Consider the following 10242-nt stretch of genomic DNA (forward strand, 5'->3'; position numbering starts at 1 on the left):
GAGGGGTGTGAAGGTTCGTGTTCCTGGTGAAGGGTGGCGCTGCAGTGGAGAACTCGTGTCGGCGTGAAATTCACCGCGCTCTGGTCAGCACTGCCACATTCGGCTTCACCCAATAGGTTCCCCGGCTCCCGTGGTCAACCCTCGGCACGCACCAGAGGCCAAACGCCGACGAATCGAAGTTTCCCCAGCGGAGGACCTCTCCCGCACACGGCAGCGGTGGTGGCTTGATTCCTTAGGACGAGAGCCAGGTGCCCACATATTTGTACCCGAGGCTAGGCCTGAGGACGAGGTCCGAGGCTGGAGTCTGGTATCCCAACCACATCGCGACGAGTCCCAACAGGTTCCCGGAATCGTGTGCGGGTCTGTTGCGGTAATCTGCTTCACGAACGTGATGATCGGGCGGCCCCCACTCGTCATTGGTCCAAGCAGGTGCCCGCGCTCAGCGATGGAGACCGAGGAGTGGGCCTCGGTGGTTATTGGTTGGGGCGTTGGTTTCTGGGCTGGGGTGGTGCGGCTATCTGGGCCGAGGTATGAGGAAACCGGCACAGGTGGTCTTTTCCTTTTCTTTTTTCATTCTCTTTTCTTTTTCTTCTTTTATCCTTTCTTTTTCAAATTCAAAACTTATATTCAAATTTAAATTCATGTTTGAACTTCAGCTTCAAATATCAAACACAAATCTAATAGGAATAATGTTTCTACTGCTTGTCATAATATTATTATCCATTATTCTTATTATTATTATTCAATTCTTTTAACTCTTTTGCTCCCATATTTTTAGGGTTCAAATTTGAATTTGAAGCTAGATTTGATTTTTAAATATAAGTTCGAGTTCTATGCACAAACAACGAAATCCCAGCATGATGCATAATTTTATATGTTTATTTGGTATTTATTTAAAAGAAATATGTCTCATTAATAAGTCACATAAACGAAATGGCTCCTTTATTATTTCTCAAATGGCTAGAGTCATGGATACTGTTGGGGGCCTTCTTCCGAAGGTCCTCAAAAATGTTACTAGCCATATGTTTTTAGTATGACATGGATTATTACAGGGGGCTTCGGCTTCGAGATGAAGGTCTTCTCTCATGACAGGGTGAAGATGTAGCCCGAAGGTGATATCAATGGACGATGAAGCTATAGCCAAAGAGCTTCGACTTGATGTGATAACGAAGACCAAGTATGATGATGACCGAAAAGGGACAAAGACTATTCAGTGCTTAATGATTCGTGTTATGATTATAGATGAATGTTAGGGGCATAAATGTACTTTTACTTGGGCTGTGTCTCGTGCCTATAAATAGACTAGATGAATGCCCGTGCGTTGCAACGGGACCACTACATTGCAACCTTTAATATCATACAGACTTCTATATATAATAGTACAATACTTGCACATTGCTACGGTTTGTATATATCATGAGAGCTACATGTTAGATCAAGGACACACATAATCGAGAGGTGAAAATTAGATTCCAATACTTTCTCAGGTAGTTTAACTCAAATTTTAGCCCGCTCGTCGTCTGGGTCGTCGTCGAGCCCGCTGCCGATGCGCCCGCCACCGCCGAGGTGCTCCGCAGCGCATCATGTACAGGCACCTCGCCTTCAAGCCCGAGGACAACTTCACCACCGCCGATGCTGAGGCTCACGTGCAACAGAACGCCGCGCTCGCGCACGTCGAGAAGCACCGACTCGCCGGTGTCCTCCACTTCGCCAACATCTAGAGCTGCACTTCGCCGGCGTCCTGCACTTCGCCAAAAAATCAAGACTTGATCATTGATAAACCAACATGGAAGACAGTTTGTTTTGACACCCACATCTAGAGTTGTTGTTCACTGAATTAGTTTAAAACAAAATTTGATATAAAATGGAAATAATACTGACCAGGCATGGCTAATCGTGAACGGTTATAAAAGCGTTGCCTCATGGCTAATCGTGAACGGTTATAAAAGTGTCGCCTCTGAGATCCAATTTGAGATGTTCGGTTATTCTGATCAATGCGCTTATTAGACTTCAATTGTTGTTTCTTTGCAGAAAGTAGCCGTACATCCTCTTTCCACAAGTGACGATATGCCTTGAACTTCGTTGTAAGAATCTGCTCTTTCAACCTCAGCCTGGTTTTACGTACTCCAAGTCTTTCTTTGCCAATCAAATCAATCTTCTGTTGGCTAAGAAGATCACTTGATGCCAACAAATCAAGGGCAGATGTATCAGTAGGCAATGATTTAAATAGCACTTCATTCATTTCTTTGGCTATATCATTATTTGCAGATGTGAAAGAACTGTGTAAATCAGACATATGATCACAGTATGTCCATTGCTTCACTGGTAGTTCATCACTAACTTTTATTTTCATGGAATCAGCATGGCACAAAGAAGTTTTCGGCCTGTCATTGTCAATATCATTTTGAGACCCAGCTTCTTTAGAAGCTATCAATGAGCTAAGATCAGCAACTGCACATGCCTTACCCTCAGCAACTCCAGGAGATACAGCACTCTCTTCTGAAGGAACTGTTTTTGCATTGCGAACTGGAGCTGTTTCAACCTCCATCATATCGGCCCCTTTGACATCAGCATCCTATACCATAGGTACCTTAGGAGAAACAATGAGCTCCCCCGGTTTTTTTATCATATCAAATGTATCACAGATATCAGCACTTCTAGAACCTTTGATGTCCCACCAGAAGGTGACAGATTTTCTGTATGTGTCACCCCTGTGGGAGAACTTTCAAGAGTAGTTACAGCCTAAGTATTCACAGATTTAAGTTCACCATCCAATGAATCAATCTGGAGTTCATTCTTTTCAATCTCCTTGGAGATGCTTTCCTTCAGTTGGAGCAGCTTATATCAAGTAGTTTCATTGCCTGCAAACCTTCAATTCCAGCCTGCAAGCACAGAACATCAAATAATTAAACGAGAGAGTGCCAAGCTGAAACACAACATTATGATAGTCATTATGATCAGTTAACCAGACACGTCAAGGGCTTAGTAATATCCCTATAGCTTAAATATCCATCATTCATGCCCAAACAATCAGCAGAGACCTAAGATTTTAAAGTCTAGATAAACAGGTACCCAGTTCAGAGGTGAAACATATGATCGCTGATCGGTATATAGGGAAGGACTGATAGTATTTTCAGGTATCGTAGTATGGTTTCTGCTACAGTCTTGCAAGACTCAGCTGAAAACTACAATAAGAAAATTGTTCCAAAGCTAATAGGAGTAAATCCAGCCCCTCAATCCTAAGCACACTGATGATTTTAAAAACTACATTTCGCCCAATGCAAGGACATTATATGCCTAAGATCCACAAATCTACTCACCTGAAAACTGAATCATAAACCCAAATAGTCAACTCTATCTATTTCAGTTCAAATCAGCACATCAAACAAATAAGATCGCTCACACCTTCTTGAATCTAAAGCTCATGGGCGAGCAAGCAAATCACACGTTCTCGGAGAAGCATCTGTACATTCCCACCGACACCACTAAATCCTATGCCAAGGGCGCTGAGATCCAAGGTTTACCTCCCCAGATGCACCAAATCAACAACTCAACCCGATATGCCACGAGAGTAAAAAATTAGTATTAAACATAATTTTAGAGGAATCATACAGTAATCAGTTCGTTTTCACAGGAAAAACGCAAGAAATGGGAAAAATAATTTTAGAGGAATCATACAGTAATCAGTTCATTTTCACAGGAAAAACGCAAGAAACGGGAAAAATTCCTCCGCTCCAAATGAGCCCTTAGAATAATTAATTACTCACGTAGGTCACTATCAACCATTTTGCATAAGAGAAATTGCACAATCATACTACAAGAGATCGAGCAGAATGCTACTTACGAACAATGAAACTGTTTTACAAGCGATTGAGCATACTGCTAGTTTCTGAATATTGTATGCACCTCAACGCAGCAATCAATCCTAACCTGATAGCCAAACTCTCGCCAAGGCACCACACAAACAAGCATCAATCACCATGAGAGGAGAATTGACAAAAGCGAGAGAGACCGAGAAGCAGGCAGGGAAATCGTACCTTCTAGGCCTTGTTCGATCCACGAGCTGCTGCAGCTTCTCACTCTGGCAGTGCTAGAGCACGTCCAGCACGTGGATGAGGAGCGCAGCGAGCGAGATCAGAACGGATGTGGGGACCGCCGACGCCGGTGGGTGCCACGGAAGCCGAACGGTGGCTACGGGCGGATCTGGAGCCAAGGTGCGGGTTTTCCTCGGCTTCGCCATCGTCCAGCGAGCAGCCGGAATCACAGAAACAGCGGCACTCCATGCAAGTGCAGCCACAGCAGGCGGCGGCGGCGGCGAGGCCGAAGCACGCGGCTGTCGCGGACTCCACTGACTGGATAGCCTCGTCGTTGACGCAGCGGTCTGGAATCGGTGCAGGGTTGGCATGGGCCGGCTTCCTGGCTGTCGGCGTCGTGTCGAAGCAGCTCAAGACACGCTTCGAGGTCACGCAGCAGCAGGCCAAAACCAAGTCAGCGCCACCCCCATTCACCATGCTTGCCGCAGGTCGTTAATTCATTATGTTACAAAACCGCCAATGCTCCTCTCGCTCTCGCGTGCCACAAGGACGTGGAGCAGGAGCACGAGGTCGTGTTGCCCAACGGGATCTAGTACTACGAGATGCGCGTCGGTGGCGGCGACGTCCCGCGACTGGGCGACCTGGTGGTGACCGACCTGCAGGGCCGGGTGGCCGGCAGTGACGGGGAGGCGTTCGTGGACACGCTCGACGACAGCAAGCGGCTGCTGGCGCTGGTGATGAGCTCCCGGCCGTACACCAGGGGCATGTGCGAGGGTGTTGAGCATGTGGTGCGCTCCATGAGGCCCGGCGGCAAGCGGTGGGTGGTCGTCCCGCCGGGCCTCGCGTTCGGCGACGGCGGCGCCGACTTCGGGGAGGAGCATGTCCAGATCCCGCCCGGCGCCAGTGGGTGCCACGGAAGCCAAACGGCGGCTACAGGCGGATTTGGAGCCGAGGTGCGGGTTTTCCTCGGCTTCGCCATCGGCAGCGTCCTGCGTCCCTTGGTTGCGGCGGGACTTGCGGCGTGCGGGCGGGCGGATGGGCGTAGGGCGTGCGGGAGGGCGGTTCGCGGTGTTCGCGGCGGGATTGCGGCGTGTGGGCTAGAAGGCGGGCGGGCGGGCTGGCGGGCGTAGAGTCGGGGGCAGTCTACACCGGGTTTTTAATAGTTAGTAGAGATGAACAGTAGCACCGTACTGTTCACGTAGAATTGTAATCACTCTCTCGCGTCTTCACCTTTGGGCAAGCCAAAGGTATCAATGTAATATTAATACTATTAATATTCACACATAACTTATGAAATACAAATATGTATGAATTAATGAGATGTAGTTATTGTCTTCATCCTTTTGCATTTCTATTCACATATTAATCTGATGAAGGTATGTCCTTCTTGACCTTCGTCTGATGAGCATTATACCCATGTGGAGATAATGCTTCGAAAGAAAAAGGTCCATGATAATTAACAATTGTGTTGCCTTGTTCTTGATCTACAACATTTGAGAACAAGTGACCAACATTGGCGCCCACCTCCGGTGAACTCGAACGACGACCTTCGGCAAGCATCCACCTTCTTCATGCCACCGAAGAAGACAACTATGCCAGGGGCTGCCCTGCAGCCACTGGACACAAATCAGGAAACAATCTCCCTACGAGAACCTAGGAGCCAGAAGAGAAAGGCTATCAGCCCAACAACTCAGGAGGAGGAGTTGGACCAGGAGATCGGGGACTTGGAGGCTATTCATTAGTAAGTACAAAGGAAGAGAGAAAAGATGCTTCGGCTAACCGACCTTCAGAAGAAGATCGACAAACTTGCCAAAGAAATGTGTCACCTTACTCAGGATGACCAAGACCAAAGGCCCCAACACAGGGAGCTTCATCAGGAAGGCCCAATCAATGATGATGAATGGTACAATGATTTTCATCATGGTAACTTTGCTTTTGATGATGCTTCTCCTCTAGCAGCAGAGTTGCAGGCTACCCCGTGGCAACCATCTTACAAGCCACCTCAGCTCCCCAAGTATGATGGGCACTCAGATCTGAAGTTGTTCCTGATGAGCTATGAAGCAACCATATCCTCATATGGCGGCAACACTACTGTTATGGCGAAGTCCTTCGTCATGGCAGTTAGAAGTGTGGCTCAAACATGTGGCAGAACCTCCCAAGTTATTGGGCCCACATGCACCTGCCCTTGTCTCAAAGACCTCAGACGGCTATGCATGTGCACTAGATAACTTAACAGGATCCGTCTGAGTGTCCCAAGGACCCCGGATAAACCACAAACAACCAGGACCGCAGGATTAAGTAAACACAAATCACACACCAACAATTTGCAGCGGAAATCTTACTACCAAATTTTACAAGTTACAACAAATTTACATTATATTTATTGGAGTGGTTACAATAGTGGTTCAAAGAATAAACTTTGAAATGTTATAAGTTATTTATAAGTTTGAAATATATGCTAGCTCAATGACAATCCTCAATAAGAAGTATAGAAGAAGTACTTAGACTTATAAGAAGGTCGAGCCCACCGGCACTTAACATCAATCACAGTCAAAGTGACCCATAACCTGCAGCAACAATGGGAATAAAACCCTAAGTACGCAAGTACTCAGCAAGACTTAACCGACTAAAGAAAAGACTCTCAAGGATATGCTGGCTTGTCGGAAATCAAGGTAAGGCTAAGCAATATTCAAGGACTCATTTTGCAGAAACGCTTACTAATAGTGGATCCTTAAGCCAAACTTTTACTTCACTGGTTAAGTACTTTTCCTGAATCTAGATTTGCCTAATCTAGATCATTCACTTGTCCTGATCTAGCTTTATTTTGGCCAATTCATATTTCACTTATCAACTACGATGAGTGGTCAGTGAGTTGAGTCTCCATATCCGAGGAGCACGATGATTCGAACCGATTATACCCAGCTGGGGATCCCTAACCACACGACATATGTAGCTCTTAACCCTTGCATATGTCAATCGTTCCCACAGATCCTCCACAACATGAACCGGTCCTCGCTACCCGGGAGCACAGTACTCCTCCGTCCAGCCTCTAGCCAGGAGGGTACACGCTACTCCCACCATCTCCCACGCCCAGTGCGCGGTTGTCTTTTCACGTATGGAATAGTCGGGTTCAGGCTTACCAGAGCATGTGGCTAGTTGCAAAGTCTCACCTCATCAGGCCTACATCGAACGGTCCTTACTCGACACAGACGGGCGAACTTTCCTGCTCAACGTCTGGTCTACATTACATATTATTTCCCCAAAACTTGATACCTGAGAGAGGTACCCTACTTGAATGATGAAATCATTGCGACCGCAATGGGTTCATCATCACAAGTCCTTTTATTTCACAACCTCCCATATCCCATGTTACACATCATCTTTTTAAAAAACCATCCTAAATTAATAAGCAGGGCTAAGCATCACTAAATTTTTCTTAAAACAGGTATTAGGGTTGTTTAATCCAGGAAGGAAATGCATCAATTGTATGATCACACGACTCCTATCACCTAATGCATCATTCAAGGTGATAAACTTTTTAAAACAGAAGGAGGTGGCAAATGCACTGGGACTTGCCTTAATAACACTAGGTTAGTGTTTGTTAGGCGATGTCCACTTGACGATCATCTTTGTCCTAGCACTTGATAAGGCAGGTTCGTCCATCAGCATCACCATGCGGAGTAGCCTGCGCTTGGGGTCGACTTGGCTCAGGTTCTCCGCATCACGCGGTTAATTCACGTATCTGAATGAAATGCATTATGCACATGAATGCATATAGACAGGAATATTTCAAACCTAAATAGTGTTACACGATAGCGAATTAAACACTTAGCGGCGAGGCGTTGTACCATTTTATACGAAAACTCTGGTTATCGACATACGACTAAGCGCAATGATTACACTTCTCTAGATTAACTGAATCTAACGCAAACATCATGGAACAACAAACTATACACATTTAATACGATTAGCCTAACACAACTTATCAGCTAATTAATTAAATTCTAAACTTATCCCTCGCTTTATAAATTATACCACATCGCTCACAAAGAACTATTTTAATTTTATTTCACACCTCACGTATTTTACATGTCAATTGTTAATCAAACATTTCAGGTTTGACTACCAAAATATCCTACAAAATCAACGATGACAGCCTTATCGGATAATCATTTGGATTACTAAATCAATTCTTCACACTATTAATTCTCCTTACACAATAATCATTTTAAACTTGAGTTTCACGTGACACGACCACTTTATACTTATGTACACAATCTATTCATCAAATCAATAATTAAGCAAACAAAAATATGAATCAGCTTACCATACTAACTCTAACATGCTATCCGCGAACACGGCAAGGATTCTGGTTCAGCCCTTGCGTCGAGCACTTGGTGAATATCACGCTGCAAACTTCGTCTTCACCCGACTCTTGGGTTTTCTTGATGATGCACGGAACGACGACGAGATCGAGTTTGGAGCGAGCTGGTGAGGTGTAGTCGAGCAGGTTAGCGCGAGCTATGGCGAGGACACAAATTCAGTGAGGACTTTGACGACAGTGAGGTCATGAGCTCTAGCGACACAGGGTCAAGCGACGAACGTGTTCGACGTGCATACGTGAGCCGAACCGAAGGCGAGGAATCCATGAATCGAAGTTCGTCGATAAGCATCATGGAGGAATCAGCGACGTTGCTGCACACACGACGCGACAACGAACGACAACAACCAGCATGGAGACCCGACGCGACTGAGGAAGGGGTTCGACGGTTCGACGACACCGGCGAGGTCAACGACGAGCCAACCAAACCAAAACTCCACGACGCCGACCAGTACACGGGTTAAAGAACAGCGGCTGGCGAAATCCGAGCTGGAAACCAAGCGCCGGCGAGCTGGAGCTGGAGCGCCGCGATGGGGCGAGGGGAGCGCGGCCGGGCGAGACCTCGGCTGGCCGAACTTGGGAAAAGTTGGCCGAGCAGTGGAGCACGGCTGCGCGCGCTAGCAGGGAGATGAGCGGTCGGCGCGATGGAGCTTGAGCAGAGACGCGCCATGGGCGAGCACACGGCCGGGCGAGCTGAGGAGCGGCCGAGCTGGGAATGGACGAGGGAGAGAGAGACACGATTGAAGAAGAAGACAAGAAAGAGAACTGCACGCGGCGGTGGAAAAAATCAGAGACGCGCGCTGGGCATCGAGCTGGGCGATGGAAGAACCAAGACACGCGCGGCAGCAAAAAATATCAGCGAGAGAGAGAGAGAGCGGTGGAAGGAGTGATACGGCTGAGGAGGAAGAAAATATCACGTAGGTTGGCCACGTGAGGATGTGGCAAAGGAAAATTCCAGCGGTGCAAAGGATAGGGACAAACACACAAACAAAAAAATCAACGCTAGCACATGAGAGAGTAAGATAACGTGAAACAATTCTTCACACGTTCCTTTTTGTATAACCAACTATATTTCTTGATTCTAAAATGGATTTGAGTGAGATGAAAATATATCGAATTAAAAGGTAACGACCAAGATATTTGATCTACACCTGATTTTAAATTTAGTAAATACTCTCAGAGTCATATGAATCTTAATCAGTTATTTATATCTAAAAGTGTAGATCTGAGTGAGAAGTAAAAGATCGAATTAAACTAATTGCGGCTTCGATAATTTGCTCTGCGTGATTTGACTGAAGTTAGCCGAAACCTTATCTGCTAATGTACGCTCGATTTCATCGCCAAAATAGTGTGATGAAGAAACAATCCAATTTAAAATCCTTAAATGTTATTTCTCTGTGAAAGAGCGAGGACTGAATTATTGGGCACTGAAAACTTTAGTCGCCGGGTTCTATTTAATTTGTTTGGGATACACTCAGAGGGCTGAACTAAATTTCAAATCCGTCTTCGTGCGAGCGATGAATTTTAAATAATCACCAGACTCGCCAATTTTCGGAACAAATATGTTCCGAACATCACGAAAAATTAGGAGAAGCCCGGACAGATAAAAATAATGTCGAACTCACGACAGACGAAACAGATTAAGACAGAGACTGTTATTATCCCTTGCTTAAATCCATACTCGTTGTTAAATGTATAGTAACACCTGAGGTGTTACAGCCCTCCCCCTTAAAAGAATCTCGTCCCGAGACTCGGAACGAAAGACTTTTAAGAGTAGAGAAGCATGTAACTCATGTCCATATTAGCGATAACATAAGGCAGTTCCAA

General features: G+C 46.0%; 1 pseudogene; it reads left to right on the top strand.

Moving 5' to 3' along the window:
* Positions 1–4143: 4143 nt before the first annotated feature.
* Positions 4144–9349, top strand: LOC103628390 (peptidyl-prolyl cis-trans isomerase FKBP17-2, chloroplastic-like; annotated as a pseudogene).
* The last annotated feature ends 893 nt before the right edge of the window (positions 9350–10242 follow it).

This window comes from Zea mays, chromosome 5, assembly GCF_902167145.1.
Source record: "Zea mays cultivar B73 chromosome 5, Zm-B73-REFERENCE-NAM-5.0, whole genome shotgun sequence".
In the NCBI taxonomy this organism is placed as follows: Eukaryota; Viridiplantae; Streptophyta; class Magnoliopsida; order Poales; family Poaceae; genus Zea; species Zea mays.